The sequence below is a fragment of the Podarcis cretensis genome, assembly GCF_951804945.1.
Source record: "Podarcis cretensis genome assembly, chromosome: 2".
NCBI lineage: Eukaryota > Metazoa > Chordata > Lepidosauria > Squamata > Lacertidae > Podarcis > Podarcis cretensis.
The window spans coordinates 42006866-42026321 of record NC_137171.1 but is presented as its reverse complement, the minus strand read 5'-3'; the positions used below and the strand labels follow the sequence as shown (position 1 = coordinate 42026321).

The 19456-nt window shown below is 50.0% G+C and overlaps 1 protein-coding gene and 1 long non-coding RNA gene across 9 annotated transcripts in view; one reads left to right on the top strand and one right to left on the bottom strand.

Moving 5' to 3' along the window:
* SHISA6 (shisa family member 6) overlaps nucleotides 1–19456 on the bottom strand; it is a gene marked incomplete at its 3' end in the record, with an annotated part of 291216 nt that overhangs the window by 238461 nt on the left and 33299 nt on the right. The window lies entirely within an intron of this gene.
* On the top strand, nucleotides 17266–18483 carry LOC307205189. Its single transcript, XR_013833946.1, has 2 exons — nucleotides 17266–17351; nucleotides 17679–18483. It is a non-coding gene; the product is annotated as an uncharacterized lncRNA (long non-coding RNA).

Genomic DNA, 19456 nt, shown 5'->3' with positions numbered 1-19456 from the left:
CCTTCTCAGACAGAAACGGAAAGGTTTGGAACTGAGAAATGCTATACAGAATATAGAACATCAGCAGGTGCATATCATGAAGGAGTGAGAGAAGTTGCACCTGCTGAAATTCCCTTTTACACGTAAATATTAAAAGTAGAGGCATCTTGTCCCTTTTTTTGCTGCTTGTCGCCTTATGAAGGAGAGAAACAGAAGGGATTATTCAAGCCTTGGCTCCATGCAGCAAGGATACAATGAACATTACAGAGCTGTTGCCAAACCCACAGTACAGGATGTTCTACATTTTCTTTGCAGTGTCTCAGCTGCTTCCTGTGCACAGGAATTTGACTGCAGACCAAGGCATGTGCCAGCTTGGGAAGGGGCCTCTGTGTGCCTGGCAGGGAAAGGTGGGAGGGGGATCTCTATAGCCTTCCATTGCCGGACACACAGTGCTGCAGTGTTTAAAACACTCAGGGTGGAATTCAAACACAGAAATGTATACCAAGTCAGACCATTGGTCCATCTACCTCAGTATGATCTACACTGACTGGCAGCAGCTTTCCAGGTTTTCAGACAGGGTGTCTCTCCTAGCTCTACCTGGAGATGCTGGGGATTGAACCCTGGGACCTTCTGCATGCAAGGCAGATTCACTACCACTGAGCTACATCACACTATGACAGACAGCTCTGTCAGTACAAGCATATCAGCTTGCAAGATGGAATAATGTCCCCTCCCACCATGCACTGTTCTGGGGGTTCTCCTAATCCCCTCCCCATCAGAGCCAATTTGAGGGGGATGGGGGCATGTTGGGGAAGGGAAGAGAGGTTGGGGAAGTGTTGGTGAGCAGGTGAGCTTTTGCTCCTGCCCTGATTGTTAGACATTAATGATGAAGAAACTCTGCTTTGGGGCAGAGTCATGACATGGATTTGTGTGCTGACCTGAGGTTTCAGTAGCAAGGGAAAGTTGAAATCTGGCCAGAGGACCACTGGGAGGTTGCAACCCTTCCATCCCAGCAAGGAGATCACCCTGCCTTGAACAGGGTTTAAAGGCCTGTTTCAAAATTCACCCTGGCATTGAGGAATTCTCAAACTAGTCTCCCTCCTTTACCCTTTTCACTCAACTGCTAATCTCTGGTTGTATCTAATTCCTCAGACTGCAAGGCTAAAAAACAGGCGCTGTGTTTTTCTGTTGATTTATCTGCAGAACCCAGTAGGTACAGCAGCAAGCAAATACACCTTGTTGTGTGCTCCTGTAGTTCCCCCTGTACAGAACGAGAGCACTGTTATATGGGGTACCCCAAACTCGTGTCCAAGATAATCCACTCTACAACTTTTGAGTAACCCAATGCAGCAGTATGTGCCAGTTTGTGCTTTCACAATTTGGCCTGTAAATTGACAGAATAGCTTAGCTGTCACCTTACAGATTTGAAAACAAAGGACCAGCAGCCTCGAAAATAAGGGATCAGCAGCCAAAATAAGGGATTTTCCCAGCACAGGTATGTTCAACTTCTGAGCCCCTCCAAGCCAAAGGCAGAAAGCCCAGCCAGCAGCCAAACGAAGCCTCAAGCGGTGGTTCCCACAGCGCTGCAACCCGGCAAAGGGGATGCAGCAAGGAAAACCACCGTCATCTCTCCACTGGGAAGCGCTGAGCAAAGGCAATTCCCCAGGCAACATGGCCGATTTGATCAGCACAAGGCATGCAAGCTCCACCCCCCAGTCATTCTTAGACTCCTTATTGGGTGAGCAACGCAGCCAAGCAACACAGTTGGAGCCTCCCCCGTCCCTGGCCGGCAGGGAGGGAGGGAGAGGAGCTGCTTCCTTTGAAACCTGGGAAATTTAAGGAACATCATCAATAAGGGACAGCAGGGGGACACAGCGCTGGGATAAGGGACTTTCCCACCAAATAAGGGACGGTTGACAGCTATGCTGTGCAGTGATGGCAGTCGCATTGCTCAGTCCCACCATGTTGGATTACACAAAGCCTTTGTCTGTGCCAGCAAATGTTTCAAGGGATCAGTAGTACAAGACCATGGGATGGGTGGCAGGTGATACAAGGGTGAGCTTTACTGTGCAATCTCCTCCCCAGGACTCACCACTACCTGTATAGTTACTCCTAGTGACCACAAGATGTGAGAATAGCCACTAATTTACATAGAGATTATGCAAATACAAGGAAGAGGAGGTCTAGCAATGACAGCTAAACAGAACCTCCATGTTCAGAGGAAATGCTGAATCCTGCACTCTGGGATGGGCTGTTGCCTTCGTTTCCTACCTGCAGGCTTCAGAAGCATCTCTCTAGCCACAGCTGGAAGCAGGATACTGGGCTCGATAGACTCTGGTCCAATCCAGCAGGAGTCTTCTTACTTCTTGACCCTCCATAGGTGAAACTAGCTGTACAGTGGTACCTTGGGTTACAGACGCTTCAGGTTACAGACTCCGCTAACCCAGAAATAGTACCTCGCGTTAAGAACTTTGCTTCAGGATGAGAACAGAAATCATGCAGCAGCAGCGTGGTGGCAGCGGGAGGCCCCATTGGCTAAAGTGGTGCTTCAGTTTAAGAACAATTTCAGGTTAAGAACGGACCTCCAGAACGAATTAAGTTCTTAACCTGAGGTACCACTGTATATGTTTTCTTCAAAAAATTATTGACCCTAGAATCAATAATTCTAGGGTCCACAGATGTGCTCATCACAACAAGTTCTCTGAATCAAACAAACCCATTTGAACACAGGCTCATGCAGCCAGCCAAGTATGCACCCCATATTTCAGCCACTTAATAGTTTACTGCCCAAGGTTTCTCAGGCTGCTAAGATTATAAATTATACACACAGGCAATGATGCATCACACTGCCCAAAATTAACAAGAGCAATATTTACATTTGCAGCATTGGGAACTTGGGCTGTCTCCCTTGATGCCTGGGAACTGCTGCTCTGAGTTTCTGGTAGTTGACACAGGAACTGGGTTACCAAGTCATTAAAAGGGTAGAGGTGTAGGGACTGTCATCTTTTGATCCAGCCTCTGCTGTTGTGCGATTTACATGCTCAACATTGAAGAGATTGCACCCAGTGCCTACACGACGCCACATAGGATGCCCTCTTGTGATACTAGGAAATCTACCTGGTGTGGGGCAGTACAATTAGTCCTGGAAGCCAGTCACTGTAAATTGGGGGGGGGGTGTCCATCCATTAAGGTTCTGACAGCTGCTTAACGTTAAATGTTCCATTTGCTTTTCCAAGTCACAGCCTAAAGACGTCATGGCATTTGTCAGACTCCTGTTTGTGGGTGGAGTGGTAGAACTGAAAGTAAGGCTGGATGACTTGTCAAGCTGCAGTAGAACTATATGCAGGGAGCTAGTAATAGGCTGTTCAACATCACTGAGTGAGTCTGCATGTGAGGGAGAGGGGGGGCGGGGAGAGGTTAGGTAGCTAGGAGCCTGAGACTATGGCTAGCCACTAGGGTCTGCTTGAAAACCCTTCAGAGGGGCACCCACCTTCCAACACTGTTCTTGGAGTTACACTGAATTTTCAGAGGGGCAGAATAAGAAAAGAGCAGCAAGCAAGCTGAAGGACTCACATGCATCAAGCAAGGCTGCACACTAATAAAAGTTATTTAGTCACTTCCTGCGAGCAATGTACACAATAGGGAGATGAGATTGCAGTACCCCAGATTTTTAGCTCCCTCTTAGCCAAAGAGACAAAGCATATATGAGCCTGATAACGCCACCTGTCATCAGGGCAATGGTGGCAGTGGTGGCTCAGAACCAAACTGCAAATCTCTCCTCTCAGTTCCCGGTAGCTAGCATAATTTTCCACTGATGGGGAGCCAATTCATCAAGGTGACTTAATTACAGTTGAGCTTTGCCAGCTAAAAACTGTATCTGGTAGCTGCCTCCATCACTGTGGGCTTACCCAAGGGATTCTTAGAAGGATCTAGCAAAGCATTAATTCCTAATCTGGCTCTACTAAGGCATTCCACTGGGCAGAAGACTCTTCTCCGGCAATGTATTCCAGCCATATTTGGGAAGGGGAAGAGATTGATTCCTCCTCTTCAAGCTGATTAATCACTTTGAGCTCCTCGGTGTTATAGACAGAAGTGGCTGTCAAGTATTGGTGGTGGAGAAACTCAGTTCAGTTCATATGTAATAGTGAACCTACCCAATTTGGACTTTCATAAACAGTACACAAACCAAAACACTGTCTGATTGGAAAGGCAGGGCCTGCTACGAGAGTGACGTGTGGAGCTGATCGAAACTCCATCAACTTTCCCCTCTAGCAGTCCTCATAAATTTCTGCATCCAGGGATTATATACTTCTACACATTACACATCAACATCAGCAAAGGGGCAGAGATGATAGGACAGCAGAGCACTGCAAGTCTGGGGACTGAAGCAAGCAACAGGCTAGACATAGCATATGCAACAGGTAGGGACTGCAGTGTGCTTCACTTAGGAGCAGGGTAAAGCAAAAAGGCTAAGCAGCACAAGGATCAGCCAGCGATCTGTGTTCACACAGGCACCGGGAAGCCAAAATGGGGAAAAAATCATTTAGCAGTCCAGCTAGGCGAGATGGGTAATTATAGTATGCATTGTGCCCTCTAGTGTTCAGCTTGAGAAACAGCAAAGAATTCCCTCAGTGCCTCTGATGACATCTGTCAGAGCTGCCTCCAGGTCCCAGCTCACAGAGGACCAACGCTAGGCTGTAGTTATGTACAAAAGTCTTTATTGAGATTCAGTCTCCATTTCAAAGCCGCAGCGTGCAGCTCTACGTCCCGAGCTTAGACCGGCGAAGTCCTGTCTGAGTCTCCTCCCCCTCCACACCAGTTTAAGACTCTCGCTTTGCTCCACCTCTTCCTAAATTCCTTTCTCCTCTGGGCCCTCCTGCCCGCTAGGGTCTCATCCTTCCTCGACTCCTCTGACGCTGACCCTGACGATTCTTGCCCCTCCTTCCGGCGGGCTTTAGGACCTGGTTCCCTATCCGGGCTACCTTCTGTGCCGCTCGCCTGTACCTTTGAACTTGGCGCGCGCGCCCAGCCTGCAACTTTCCTCTTAACCGTTAACTCGCTCTCCGATGGAGGCGTGGTCCACCCTGACTCATCTTCTCTCGCTGGTGGTGCATATGTGGGCTCTGACACCTGGGACTCCTCCCCCCCACTACTCTCTGGTGGGGAAGCTGGTCCTGATTTGCAACTGGTGCTCTGGGAGTCCCCGCTGGCCCCTTGCTTCTGGGGTGTCCCCCTTGGGTCGCCCCTTGCCCTGCCCATCGGCGCCCCCTTCTGTGAATCTTCCGATTCGCTGGAGAGGCTCATGGAATCTATCGGGCTGCTGTCATATTCTCCTACGCTGCCCTCGGATTGCTCCCCCTCGCTTTCCATCTCCTCTCCTCCCTGCGCTCCCGCTGAGTCCCTGACATCCATCCCCCCCTCGAAGCCCCCCCTTCCCCCCTCCCCCTCTTCTGGCGTGGGTTCCGGGTGCTCCAATGCTGTGGGGGTGCATGCCGGATACCGGTCTTCCCCCCTGGCATGCTGCCAGTCCGTGACGGGTACATCGACGTCGCTCTCCTCCGCTTCCATCTCGTTGCCGGCGTGCTCGAAACCAGGATCCTCCCCCAACCCGTCCATGCCCCCTTGTTCCCCCATTTCCTCTGGGTAGTCTGCGTGCCAGGGCCCTCTGAGCAGTCTCCTGCGCCACTCCTCCTCGGGTTGAGTGTCCCACCAATAAGAGCGCTCCGCACCCAAGTCTGAGACCGACCCCTCCGGCGAGGTAGTCTCTGGAACCGTCTCCTCAACCGAGGAGAACCCCTGAAACGTACTGGCTGAGAGTGTGGGGGTGAAAAGATATTCGTCAAAATAATCCTCCGGCATGGGCCTGTGTGGGAAGAGTGCGTGGAACTCGTCTTTGAGGTAGTGCTCCTCCACCGCATAGTACGGCACCCAGCTGTTGGCGCTGGCCGGGGCACCTTCCCTTGCGATGAGATATTCGACTCCCTCTTCCCCCCATCTCGAGTCCAAAATCTCCGTCACCTCGTTGAGTGGCCCCGCCCTCGGCGACCCCCCTGTCATGGGTGCATCTCTAAGCGGACTGGGAGCTGTTCCTGGCTCCTGAAACCTGTGAGGTGCCTTGTAGGGCGTTAGCACCGATCTATGAAAGACCGGGTGCATTCTGGAACCCTCCGGTAGTGTCAAACGGAAAGCCACTGGGTTGATCTGTGCCTCGACTAGGTAAGGGCCCAACTGCTTGTGTCCTAGCTTCTTCTTAGCTAAGGACCTGGCCGGCACTGCCTGGGCCGCTAACCAGACCCAGTCCCCTACCCGTATGTCCTCCCCCACTCTTCTGTGTTTGTCTGCTTGCATCTTGTATACGTGTTTTGCTAGGTCTAACTGTCTACGGAGCTGTTCATGGACCTCCTGTAACTCCTCTGCCAATGCCTCTGCTCCCTGTGGCTCCCCCTCCCCCTCTTTCTCTAAGCCCGGGAAGGTCCTGGGATGTCGCCCGTGGTTGGCAAAAAACGGTGTCACCCCCGTGGACACGTGTTGTGTGTTGTTGTATGCAAACTCGGCCAGGGGCAGATAGTCCACCCAGGTCGAGGGCTGCTGGTTGGCGTAACATCTCAGGTACTGCTGCATGACGGCGTTGACCCTCTCCGCTTGTCCGTTGGTCTGCGGGTGTCTTGCCGACGCTAGGTTGACCTTGACGTTCAGGATCCCCATCAGCTTCCGCCAGAAACTCGAGATGAACTGGCGCCCCCTGTCAGACAGGATAGACCGTGGCAGGCCGTGTACCTTGAACACGTGGTCTATGAACAGCTTGGCTGTCTGTTCCGCTGTGGCCACCTTCGCGCAAGGAATGAAGTGCGCCATCTTGGTGAACATGTCGACTACCACAAGTACTGCTGTTTTGCCCCTCGAGCTGGGCAGGTCAGTGACAAAGTCCAAGGCTACCCTCTCCCACGGTTCGGACGGGGTCTGTAGCGGTTCTAACAGTCCCGCCGGCGGTCTGTGTACTGGCTTGGCCCTTTGGCAGGTGTCGCACCTCGTGACGTATTCCGCGACTTCTCCCCGCATCTTGGGCCACCAAAAGTCTCTGGCTACTAATTCCACCGTCTTTTCCCTGCCGAAATGTCCGGCGCTGGGTGCGTCGTGTAGCTGTTGCAGTACTGTCGCGCGGAGTTCATCTCCCGGTACGTAGATGGCCCCCTTGCGGAGGAGCAGTCCGTCGCGTATCTGGAACTCGTCGTCCTTTGCCGTGCCGCTGCGCACCTCCTCCATCTTGGAGCGCGCGAAGGAATCTGTTCGCAGCTCGCGCCGTATCGCTTCCAGGTCTATTGTGGCAGAAGCGCATGCCCACGCCTTGGGTGCGAAAATGTGTTTGGCCGCTACCGGTGCTGCTTCCTCCAGATACTGCGGCTTCCTGGATAGCGCATCAGCCATGACGTTGTTGTCTCCGGGGATATATTCTATCCTGAAGTCGAAATCCGCAAAGAACTCCGCCCAGCGGATGTGTCTCTGGTTCAGGAACCGCGCCGTGCGCCAGTACTCCAGGTTCTTATGGTCCGTGCGAACTTGCACCGTGTGTTTGGCTCCGATGAGGAAGTGCCGCCACGCCTTGAATGCTGCATGAATGGCCAGCAACTCTCTGTCCCAGATGGTGTAGTTCTGCTCCGACTTGCTGAGCTTCCTGGAGTAGAAAGCACACGGCCTCCAATCCCCTTGCGGGTCTCGCTGCAACAGGACTGCCCCCACGGCTCTGTCGGAGGCATCCGTCTCCACCCTCATGGGCTTGCTGGGGTTCACATGCAGCAGTTGTTCCTCGGAAGCGAAGAGACGCTTGAGTTTCTGAAAGGACTGCTCCGCCTGGTCCGTCCAGATGAACTTCTTCTTCTTGGAGCTGAGGGTGTCCGTGATGGCCGCCGTCTGCATAGCGAAACCCTTGATGAACTTGCGATAAAAGTTAGCAAAGCCGACAAACCTCTGGACCTCCTTCCGATTGCGCGGGCTCTTCCAGTCCAGTACTGATCGTACCTTGGCGCTGTCCATGGCGATTCCCTTGTCGGACAGCTTGTAGCCCAGGAAATCCACCTCCGTCATGTCGAACTGGCATTTCTCCAGTTTGGCGTAAAGCCTGTGCTCCCGTAGTCTTTGCAGGACTTCCTTGACATCTCTCTCGTGAGCCTCCTGCGATTCCGAGAAGATCAGAATGTCGTCCAGGAAGCAGACGCACTTCTTGTATAGGAGCCCCGCTAACACGTGATGCATGAAGGCTTGGAAGCAGTGGGAGCCATTTTGTAAACCGAAAGGCATAACCCTATACTCATAGGTGCCCAAGGGCGTGAACATGGCCGTCTTCCACTCGTCGCCCTCCCGCATGCGTATAAGATTGTACGCCCCTCGTAGATCCAGCTTGGTGAAGATGCGTCCCTTTCTCACCGTCGCGAGCAAGTCGTCGATCTTGGGCATCGGGAAAGCCGTGGGCTTGGTTTTCGAATTTAAAATTCTGAAATCAACTACAAGCCTCTTCTGGGGCGTGTCTTTTTTCTTCACAAAGAAAACAGGACTGCCCCCCACTGCTTTGGATTCTCGGATGAATCCCCGCTTCAAATTGTGATCTATGAACTCCCTGAGCTCTTGCAGTTCGTCTTCAGACATGGAGTACAGTTTTCCGGTCGGCAGCGTTGCCCCCGGCAGGAGGTCAATCTTGCAGTCGTAGGGTCTGTGGGGAGGCAGCTTGTCCGCTTCCTTCTCGCAGAAGACCTCCAAAAACGCCTTGTACTTGTCGGGTACAGCTTGCAGCATGCCCAGTTGTAGCTGTGGGTCATCCTCTTGCCCCTCGTCCTCCTGGTTAGTCATGATGCAATGTTCTGCGCAGTAGGAGGAGCAGAAGGTCAATTTACGCTGGTACCATGCCAATGCCGGGCTGTGCCTGTCCAACCAGCTCATGCCCAATACTATGGGCGTGTCTGACAGGTGGGTGACATTGAAGCTGATGACTTCGCGGTGATTTCCAATGCGCATCACCATTGGCGGCGTTTGCTGTACCACCTGTCCCCCCAGCAATTCTCTTCCATCGACTGTCACTACTTTCAGGGGCATCGTGGCAGGCAGGAGCGCTATGCTATGTTGCTTGATGAAATCCACCCCCATAAAGTCTGCATTGCTACCAGAGTCAATGGTAATAGGCACTTCCATGGTGAGCCCATTGGGAAGCTGGAGTGTTGCGGTGAGCTGCACCACTGGTTTGGGCGGGAGGGGGTCTGTGGGCTGTAAGATTCCTGGGGACTGCTTCACTGATTCGTCTGGCTGGGCCCCAGCGGCTCTGCTTCCAGCCAGACTTCGTCGTTTCCCTGCTGCGGTTCCCTCTGCTGAGCTGCTTCTGTTACTTTTGCTGAGGCTGCATTGTGCTTGTGGAGCCTCTGGGGGCACTCTTTTGCCATATGCTGAGCACTTTCGCAGATGTAACACTTCCTGTTCCCTCTAGGAGGCTTCACCTTGGCTGCTCCTGGTGTGAGGGCTCTGGTCGCTGACTGAGCCTTGGCACCACCTATCTCCATCGGCTCCTCTCCCCCTCCCAGTGGAGGCGTGGATTGAGCGCGCGCTGAGTCTCTGGGGAAGAAAGGAGGTGCCCTTGCTGGCGTGCGTCCCCAACGCCCTTCATCTTTGCTCCAGGGACGTTCTTCCAGCCGCACACCAATCGTCAACGCCTTCTGCACCACTTCTTGAGTGCTCCGTGGCCTCTCCCCCCTTGCGATTTCGTCTTTCACAGCTCCGTTCAGCCCCTCCCAGAACAGGTCCCTGACAGCCGCTGAATCTTTTTCCCATCCCAGCGCGTTGACCAATGCAAAAAAGCGGGAATGATATTGCCTTACAGTGGCTCTGCCTTGTTTCAGACCGTGAATCTCTTTTCTAGCGACATCGACATCTATCTCTGATAAAAAACAATCGTCCATCGCCTTAATGAAGGCTTTTGCGTTTTGGAGGGCTGGATCATTATCTCTCCACAGATTGCGCAACCACGCTTTAGCTTCTCCATGGAGATGCGTTAGTATAAAGCCTACTTTCTCCTGCTCATCTCTAAAGTCCTTCTCCAGCAACTTTAGCGCAAAAACTACGTCTGCTCTGAAGTTAGGATATTGCTGCAGACTCCCATCGAAATGCGACACCAGGCTCCCCCCTCTCTTCCCGAGCCCGATCCCTTCTGATTTGGCTGCCGGTGGCCCCTGTTTAGTCAACATTTCCAACCTGTTTTGCAGATCCTTGCAGACAGCATCTGATTCCTCTTCTCTCCTCCTTGCCGCTCGTATTTCTGCGTTAAGTTGTACCACGGCTTCTTGCAAAGCTGCCAGTCGTTCTTCTGTAGTCATCTTGTGCTGCTTTTGTGAGCTCGCGAAGCACCAATCTTCGCCCCTCGCTGCGTCCTCTCACGTTGCGAGGTTCTTTGAAATCTGAGACAGGACTTACTGTCAGAGCTGCCTCCAGGTCCCAGCTCACAGAGGACCAACGCTAGGCTGTAGTTATGTACAAAAGTCTTTATTGAGATTCAGTCTCCATTTCAAAGCCGCAGCGTGCAGCTCTACGTCCCGAGCTTAGACCGGCGAAGTCCTGTCTGAGTCTCCTCCCCCTCCACACCAGTTTAAGACTCTCGCTTTGCTCCACCTCTTCCTAAATTCCTTTCTCCTCTGGGCCCTCCTGCCCGCTAGGGTCTCATCCTTCCTCGACTCCTCTGACGCTGACCCTGACGATTCTTGCCCCTCCTTCCGGCGGGCTTTAGGACCTGGTTCCCTATCCGGGCTACCTTCTGTGCCGCTCGCCTGTACCTTTGAACTTGGCGCGCGCGCCCAGCCTGCAACTTTCCTCTTAACCGTTAACTCGCTCTCCGATGGAGGCGTGGTCCACCCTGACTCATCTTCTCTCGCTGGTGGTGCATATGTGGGCTCTGACACCTGGGACTCCTCCCCCCCACTACTCTCTGGTGGGGAAGCTGGTCCTGATTTGCAACTGGTGCTCTGGGAGTCCCCGCTGGCCCCTTGCTTCTGGGGTGTCCCCCTTGGGTCGCCCCTTGCCCTGCCCATCGGCGCCCCCTTCTGTGAATCTTCCGATTCGCTGGAGAGGCTCATGGAATCTATCGGGCTGCTGTCATATTCTCCTACGCTGCCCTCGGATTGCTCCCCCTCGCTTTCCATCTCCTCTCCTCCCTGCGCTCCCGCTGAGTCCCTGACAACATCCTTTACTTGAAAAAACCATGTGCCTGAGGCATATCTTTTCTTTTACCTCTGACTTGGCCACTCCATTCTATCCCCACATGATGATGCAGCTCAGAATTAAACTGCCCATTCGTTATGGAGGCTAGGGTGCCACTTTTCAAGCGTCCTGATATTCATTGTGAAAATGGGACTGTGCTGCTGTTCCCAGTGAGGAAGAAGGAATCCCATAGGATGCTGTGCAAGAATCTGGAGCTGAGGAAGGGTTCCTAGGGTGGCTCATCTATGATCCAAATATTATGTGTAATTCCAGAGGAGAAATTCTGTATCTTCTCCAAAACACTGAGGCTTGACTGAGCCAGGGCAAGCCTGGAACATTCAGGGCAGAATAGAGAGAAATGAAAATTTGCTTCCTGTGGTGAACTCACAGATTCATTATCACTCATATGGCACCCTAATCTAGGGATGGATGGAAACAGCCTTGATCCAGTTCATATCCTTTTCACATGAGCGGACTGGCAAGTCTGTGTGAATCTTTCAAATCTGCATGCCTTCAACATACAGTGGTACCTCGGGTTACATACGCTTCAGGTTACATACACTTCAGGTTACAGACTCTGCTAACCCAGAAATAGTACCTCAGGCTAAGAACTTTGCTTCAGGATGAGAACAGAAATCGTGCGGCGGCAGCAGGAGGCCCCATTAGCTAAAATGGTGCTTCAGGTTAAGAACAGTTTCAGGTTAAGAATGGACCTCCGGAACGAATTAAGTTCTTAACCTGAGGTACTACTGTGTTTTAATTATTTTAGGAGAATTTACAAGGTGGTCTCTTTCTTTCTTTCAAAAATGGCAGTGTGCTACAGACATGCTATCCCTTCCTGCATAAAGGGTAACATGTACCTGTGGAGGCAGCCATATGATTCTCTCTACAATTACACAGGAAGGAATGGCATGTTATAATGTACCACCATTTCCAAGGGCTTTTCACTCAAAGGTTTTTGATTGTTTGTTTGTTTGTAGCAAATGTGGCATGTGCTAAAAGCAGCTATAAATTACTGTTTTTAAAAAAGACAGAACCAGGGAAGAAGGCCTTGGACCCACCACATCCAAAAGGAAATTGGACTGACAAGTGTGCTCTGGAAAGGTTTGTGGGCATGCTATTTAATCCACATGCTTGTGCTCCAATCTAAGCATGGTTCATCAGGTTTGTTCCAAATTCTGCAATGAATTGAAATCCTGCCCCCTTCCCTGCCCTACTATTCAGGACTGGTTTGTATGCTAGGAGAGTGTCACGCCTAGGGCTGTCCCAAAAGGCAAGACTAGGTCTAATGGGCTTCAGTTACAGAGTGGAATCTAGCCTACAGGGAGAATGGGGCACTGCCCCCCCCCCAACAACCTCACTTTGCCCTCAGCCAGCCTCTACCTATTTGCTTTCTTACTCAAAACCAGCCCAGAGCTGCCAGCTCCCTCTTCCTCAGTCTCAGTGCTACATCTCAGCAGGCAGGAGGATAAGGGCAAACCTAGAATCAAGTGGCTTTGCCCACCATTGGCTCTGGCTCCGCTTGCTGTGGTCTCCCTGCTTTCTACCCCACCCATCCCAAGGTGCACCAGCCACCACTGAAATCCCAGGAGGATAGATTTTGGGTGAACATTAGGAGAAAATCTCTTAATAGTTTGACATTAGAACCATTCAAGCAAAGACCGTGCAGCTATCTGTTGGGAACGATCTGTTGGGAGCGATCTAGCTATTGACTTCCTGCCATAAGCCCTAGGACTCAGCTCTACAGCTGCAAATAAAACATTTTAAGTGTGTTTTAAGTGCAATATACAATGTGACACGAGGTGGCAATGGTGAGCCTTATGGACAATTCAATGTATTTTTAAAAATGACTTTTTAAAAAAAAAATCAGATTTTTTTTTTTAATATGTGTGTATATTCCACCCCAGTGGGTTGCAGTAGATGGCCTGGCAGGCTCCCTCTGACTGTGGTTCTGTGGGTTTTTTTTTGAGTTTTTTGGAATGGCTGAATCATTTGTAGTTGCTAGGATATTGTAGGTATGTGGGCCAGCACTCGCACCCCAATTTCCCTCAATCTGGGACCTGTGTGGTAATGTCCCCATGTGATTCAGCCATGTAAATGTTACCAGAGAAGGATAAGAACAAAGTGCTGGAGATGACAAGCAGACTGTGCCATATGAATCATGCCTCAGATTCACCCAACTGTGTCCAATTGCTGGGACCCAGATTTTACATTTACATTTCACTGGCTCTGTCTCAGTTTGGGGCTCCGTTGCCATAGGTTGGATCAATGAAGCAGCCCTATTTGGTTAGGATGGAGATGTTGCCCAGCTGTTTTATTTGGGACATGAAGCACTCTTAAGTACAAGAGATCAGCTTCTCTTTTTCACGCACACATAACCAGTTAGGGTAGACTGCTTGGTCCATATCTTAGTTTTACATAGGGCCATGTTAAATATGAAGAGGGAGTTTGAAACGAGGTCATGGGGGCTCTTCAGTGCTCCCAGGGAACCTGACTGTGCAAACCATTTTCATGGTCCCCCGCCCATATTTTTATTGTTTGCTGGCAACTGTTGAAGTCTCATTTTAACTTCTAAAAAAAAAAATTGCCTTCTTGCTGGCAACTTGATCGCACCCAAGCAGGAATCATTTAAAATGCCCTGTAACCAAACAAAAGGGCCATGGGATTATGTCAGAAAAGTCAGGTCACAGTGAGGGCAATACTTTCAATCTATACTCTGCATGGATGATCCCATACAGTAATTGTTTTCGTTAGCAGTAGCATTATGGTGTCATGCCATGCAGGTAATCTGATTTATCTATGCAACAGCATCACAAAACCAGTTCAGAGTGTGGTCCTCACTCATGCCCTCACTCTGAATGGTATTTGCCCTGCTTAGAAATGCACCTACGCATGCAAACACACACTTCAATGAAAGGATAAATGCAAGAGCAGAAGCTTCCCATGTACCATGCTCTGCAAGTCCTCTCTTTTTCTTTTTTGGAGTCCTTTGGACCAGCGTGCACTAGAATGGCCCTTCTATTGTGAATGCAATTTATTTAGTTTTGCTTAAAGCTCATCCTGAATCTGAGTCTTCCTAACCCATGAAGTCTGTTCTGAGGGACTGCCCTGAACTCTTTACCCTGCATCCCATATGCTGGGCTAGAGGCTTAACCTGAAGTCTCTCTCCATACCCCCACCCTGCGAGTTGGCCAGCATCCTATGTACTTGCTCCAGTCCAGAAAATATTTTAACTTGGATAGTTGCAGAAACTTATTTTAGCTCATTTTCAAACTCTGTATTAGGGATTAGCTTTGCTAGGCTTTCTTTTTTTGGGGGGGGGTGGGAAGCGGGGTGGTCAGTGCTGGCTTTGCCTTGCCTGATGTCCCCGGCATCTGATTGCCTGCTGTGCAGTGTTCAGCCACCAAACATCTATCCCTTATCTCCAGAACTCAGTCGCAGTCACTTCCACTCTTATGAAATCAGAACTCCAGAGCAGATAAGCAAAGGCAAAATCTACAGTGAGTGAACAAGCAAGCAGAGCAACCACAGTATAATTAATTCACAATTTCTCAAGAAATTCTCTGTAATTTCTAAACAGCAGATATGCCAGGCAGGGGAGTTAAAAGCAAAGGCTTTTTCCAGAGCCTCCTCCTACTCAGAAAAACCATAATTTCCCTGAATCTAGCTCCCATCTTCTGCGCATGCTGGTCCTCAGGATAAGCCATCTTTTCCAGGACTGCACATTTCCAGCTGGCAGGATCTATTCCACGAGTGACCAAACTGTGACACAAGACCTACCAGCAGCTCTCAATCTTTTCGTTCCCTGACATTTCAAGGACGAGACAGTCCAAGAAGAAAACTTGCCCTTAACTTTGCCCTCCTCCCTCCCAGTCATATGCACAACAGGAGAAGGGCCTGAGAAGAGAGAGGGGAGGGCATGGCTACAGGACAATCTGTATGAGGTGCGATGGGGAGGGAGTGATGGGAACTCTGTGTGTGCTGGGGTGGGAGAAGTGATGGGTGAGCTTTAGGGGAGAGGTGAAGAAGCAGAAGAGGCTGGGGGGAAGCAAAAGAGTGGTTGCAGCTCTCAGTATGGGGGGGGGGGTGTGTGCCAAAGAATTCAGCATGGGGGCCAAAGGCTTCAGAATTTTGCCCTCCGCCAATGCATTCCATTTATACACATGCTGCATAATTAGCTGCACCGGAGATCTCAGCCTACAGTATCTGAACTGGAAAATGCAGCAAACTGAAAACATCAATGAATAGAGAGACTATTCTGTTCCTGGTGCCTAGCCCGGGGGTTATCACAAGCTGGATAAAGCCAGCATGTCACCGTTAGAGAAATGACATGTAAGAGATGCCTGGCCCCCACTCCACCTCCTATCAGATTCCAATTGAAGCACCAGCCCAAATTACGTACTTGCTCTAAAATGACGGAGAGGATGTTAGGCAGAGACCGTGCCAAATGAATATACTCAGGGTCAAACCCTGGCAATGTCACGGGAGAGGCAGCTCAGTGCTTACCAAAAGGGACATGGTTGGGGTGGTTTTTTCCTCTGTGCCTTGGATTTGCTCAAAACCAGAAGCCACACACAAAACACAGCCTAGAACCCCTCTTTAAGTCCTCCACTGGACAGGCAGATCTCCCAGCACTGGGCATCTGGTATCCGACAAATCAGAGATGGCCTCTTACAGCAGGAAAGCAGCCCTAAGCAAACAATTGTTATGAGGAAAGGGAATTAGGTCATGATGTGGGAGTAGAGAGGAAACAGAAGAAATAGCATAGTTGTTATGAAGGGGGAGGGCAGAAAAAGTGGGTTAGATGAAGAGAAGGAGAAATTAGAAATGTGCCCAATGAAAGGTGACTCGAGCAGCACATATACAAGAGTGCAGTCATGTATAATTTACCCCTGCTTAAAACAAAATCGGTTTGCCACCCCTAATTCTATACTAGCAATCCCCATAGTGGCACAGAGCCAATGCTTGTCACATGTACCCAAGTGTTTGGAGCCGTAAACAGCATAAAATCGTGAAGCGCAGGTGTATATTTGAAAATATTCAGGGACAAGCAGCAGTGGAAACATGCTGGGGATTCCGGATTGGCTGCAGTTTCCTGACATGTGTCTCCTGCTCATTTAGGAATCTCCACTTAACACTTTGCTGCATTTACTGCTGCAAGCGCTGGCGTGTGCATTATAAATACGCTCACTGTGTAAAATATGAACTGTCCCTATGAACACTCAGTATATCCATAAGCATGCATACAATGGTATGTGGGGAGTGTGTAAGTGTTTGCGAACATGCACCCTGAGTAAAGGTAAAGGTAAAGGGACCCCTGACCATTAGGTCCAGTCGTGGCCGACTCTGGGGTTGCGGCGCTCATCTCGCTTTATTGGCCGAGGGAGCCGGCGTACAGCTTCCGGGTCATGTGGCCAGCATGACTAAGCCGCTTCTGGCGAACCAGAGCAGTGCACGGAAACGCCGTTTACCTTCCCGCCGGAGCGGTACCTATTTATCTACTTGCACTTTGACATGCTTTCGAACTGCTAGGTTGGCAGGAGCAGGGACCGAGCAACGGGAGCTCATCCCCGTCACCAGGATTCAAACCGCCAACCTTCTGATTGGCAAGTCCTAGGCTCTGTGGTTTAACCCACAGCGCCACCCGTGTCCCTTGAACCCTGAGTACATCTTATTAAAGCTGTGCAGGTTGCTTGGGCAATAATTTAGGGCCCAGGAAACCTGGTCAAAGTCCTATGGACAAGTCACTTGGATTTGCTCCACCTCAATGTTGTGTTTCTTCTAAAGGCCTACCCAGACACTTTCGCAACATCAAGGTTGAGACTTTCGGCAGATGAATAGTGCACTGTGGGGAAACAGCATTTTTTAAAGAAAAGATCTGTGCATTCTGTAATGAATTCATGGTCTTAAGAAGGAAGCATAGATATCTCCCAATGATCAAGATGGCTGGCGCAGAGGCATTTCTAGCCCAGGTTCTCAGGTCTTGGTAAATGAGTCATGTATTGTGATGTCACCAGCGACCAGATGTGGTACACAGAGGAAGGGACTGCAGACCACGCTGAGTTCTTTTCTCAACTGCACCCATTACAGGGAATTAATAAAGGGTCCCACCCACCTTTCAATGTACCCTGCTTAAATCTTGAGTAAGATCCACAGCGTGCATGCTGTTTGCATTCATATCTTGATTGTTTTATTGTCATTTTTATACAAATTGCTAGGGAACACGACTGAAAGGCAGAATGGGGGGGTGGGAAACCCAACACTTATAACGAATGAATGAAACACCACCTATCCTACTAATCCTGCAAATTAAGCTATATTAAGCTCATTCAATTGCACTCCCTGTTGTTAGGCATTCAACTGGTGGTGCCAGTGACCAAATTCGGGCTGCTGGATCGGCAGAACTGACAAGCAACCATCTAGGTTTCTGAAAGCAGTCAAGACTAATTTCATTATCATTTCCCTCCAAGCCCTGCAATCAGGAAGAACCTCGTGAAGATCTAATTGCACAGCCTACATACAGTGGGGTATCTTAACAAGAGAACTAGGCTACAGGTCGCTGTCAACTTTTATTCTGTATGTGAGGACAGGGTGGAGAGGGAGAAAGAGAGAACGATGCCATTTCCTTTGTCCTTCAGACTGCTCCTGCCCCTGTTTCTCCTGCATGGCCAGCTTCTGATTGCCATCACCACCAATGCCTTCCTATTCTGGTGAAGGAGGGGCTGGCACACACACACACACACACACATAGTGCATTTCACAGCCTACGTACTCAAGCTGAAGCTAGAAAAGCCATAAGGGCTCTAGAGCAGGTGGTGCATAAACAGTGTGTTACTATGAATACAGATTAGAACTATTCCTACAAGACCTGGCAGAGACACCCAGCCTCCTCTGCAAAACCCACAGACCAAAAGGCATGCAGTTTAGTTGCAGCTCAGAGTTCAGCCTGTCCTACAGAGCCATAACTCTTGCCTTCTGGCTGCCTCACTTGTGAGAAAGCTACAGCATAATGGTGTGAGGAGGCCTCAGGGTTTTTGTCGTTAAAGGAGACAGGAACCAAGAAAGAAGGAATAGTGGACACTTTATGCATCAAGAGCTTCTGAGCTCTCAACTTTCCAGTGGCATTTGCTTTTTGTTTAGTGGGGTGGCATCCACAACCCCCATTGGAACTAATCTCCTTCACAAGTCTTCCCTGCAAAGATATACTCTCCTGGTGGTTTCTTCAAACACACTGTGCTTCTTTATAGCGAATAAACAAAAGAAAGAAATACACAAGCTGACTTTTAAGACTAGAGAAAAGTCTGTGCATACTAGCCGCTTAAACAAACAAATCACAAGAAAGCAGAATCCTGCAAAATATATACATATGCAAATAAGAGAAGCTTTCCCCGCAAAGACTTCATTCTGTCTCTGATAATCATGTGGAAATTAAAGCGCCAGCCTTGCTCTCCTGCCCTAGCAATAGCCACTCCAGCACTACACTGTCAATTCTGAGATTCCACCAGACATTGCCTCCACATTCTTGTCTATCGGCATAGTCAACAGAGCTAGAAAATTGCTTCTGTGTTGTTGTTTTTAAAGAAAACTAAGATTCCCAAATGTCAAATGAGGGGCCTAGGATCAAGTTCCATACTCATTCAATGCAGTGGTGGAGTCACAGCCCCGGCTGTATAGAAGACTTGCAGGGCCGCCTCTGTCACGCAGCAAAATGAAACTCAATGCTTCAGGCAGAAAAATTTAGGGGGATGATTGAGGCAGGAATTGATGTCTGAATAGCGAAATAAATCACTATGGCCCTAGCACAGAGGGAGGCAGCTGGCATCATTTGATGTTCAGCTTATTGTAGCAAAGTGCCTTGGGTCGGCACAAAAGACTGGGCTCACAACTTTTGGGCCAAACCTTTCGATTTCCCCTTCATTCGTTTCCTGTGCTCTTCTGGCTTCTTGCTGGAGAGTGTGGGTTCATTCATAGTCACTCCTGGGGTGGCAACACTGAGATTAACATCTGGTCCTGACACCTTGAGACTACGATGCACATGCACATGCTCTCTTCTTCTGCATGACTGCGTGGAAAGGATCACTCTGTGCAGTGAGCAAGCAAACAGCTCCAGACCAGTGGGAGCGCTGTACACCCCCCCTCTACATCTCTCTGTCCACCACATAATATTATCACTGAGCTGAAAACAAGCCCCCTTTTTTGTCTCAAAGGCTCCCTTTTACATTAAGCGTTCTTTTTCTTTCCCTACGAC